The sequence below is a fragment of the Euprymna scolopes genome, chromosome 30 (genome assembly GCF_053919585.1).
Source record: "Euprymna scolopes isolate OS-2025 chromosome 30, ASM5391958v1, whole genome shotgun sequence".
NCBI classification, from domain to species: Eukaryota; Metazoa; Mollusca; class Cephalopoda; order Sepiida; family Sepiolidae; genus Euprymna; species Euprymna scolopes.
In genome coordinates, this window is record NC_136511.1 from 11,992,422 (window position 1) to 11,993,652 (window position 1,231).

Sequence of the window (1,231 nt, forward strand, 5' to 3'; positions counted from 1 at the left end):
CAGGGTCGTTTTTTAACGTGGCGAAAAGGTACAAAAATAAAAATTTCTCAGTCGTGAAGGATTTTCCTCCACTGAAAGAGAACAAGAAATGGAAGTGCCACATCTGAAGAACAGATAATGCACTTTGATCTTGACCAAAAGATGTACGTGCGTAATTAGTTCGTGTCTAAAGGAATAACCACAAAAAAAAAACTAGATACGTATTAATAATTATTTGTTTATTAATATTTTAATTATTAGGTTTGTTAAATAACTCGACTTTTTAGCTCACTTTGCGACTAAAAAGTATTTACGTTCATTTAATGAAAATTAACAAGCACTAGTTCTATATCATGTAGGAGGATTTTTAATTTCACAGAAACCCCACTTTTTATAGTGTTATAATGAATTGATTAAGTTATTAACATATTAAATTGTTACAGGTCTTACAATTTATATATACTTCATCTCTTTAATTCCACAGTTTATTTTTAAATAAGAATGCAATAACTTTTTTGTCTTCCAACAACAAATTCACCCTTGTCCGTTCGTCCGTTCGCATTTTTCTCAATAACTACGCCTTGGAATTTTTGGAAATTTTGCACAAACATTAAACATGATATGAGTAAAAAAGGTACAGAACGGATTTTCCGGGAAAACTCAAGTTACCCCCCACCATAGAGGTGCCTTTCGGGTTAAAATAGTTAAAATTGACACTTTTGTGCTTATTAAAAAAGTGATGCCTTGGATTGTTATGAAAGTCTCTAAAAAAAAACTGATTACTATATAATTTTGTTTGTCTATACGTCGCGATATACGGCATAATTACGTTGACACACCGGTTCTCGTCAAATCACCGAAGTTAAGCAACGTTGAACCTGGTTAGTACCAGATGGGTGACTATTTGGGAATTCTAGGCGCTGTATGTGCTCTCCGCTCATCTCAGCATTGTTTCCAGTCGTCCAGAACCTCCACTTGCCACTGGTATTCAACAATGTTTACTTAGGAGAGGTGTGTATGGGGACGGCGCAACTCTTGCCACACAAATTCACCACGCAAGCACTTTTCAGTGGGTATCCATAGTCTGTCAAGACTGAAGGAAGCCACCACTTCGCTATAACTCTTGAGTGTGCCCCAGGGCCCCTTTTAGGGCTAATAAAAACACTCAATTTTGGGGACTATTTTACCATATTTGTCCAAATTTTCTGTGTATGCTTATTTAGCAGTTTTGCATGGTGCCGAACTCAAATTT

At 35.8% G+C, this 1,231-nt stretch overlaps 1 pseudogene; it reads left to right on the top strand.

Moving 5' to 3' along the window:
• Positions 1 to 791: 791 nt before the first annotated feature.
• Positions 792 to 908, top strand: LOC145255080 (5S ribosomal RNA; annotated as a pseudogene).
• The last annotated feature ends 323 nt before the right edge of the window (positions 909 to 1,231 follow it).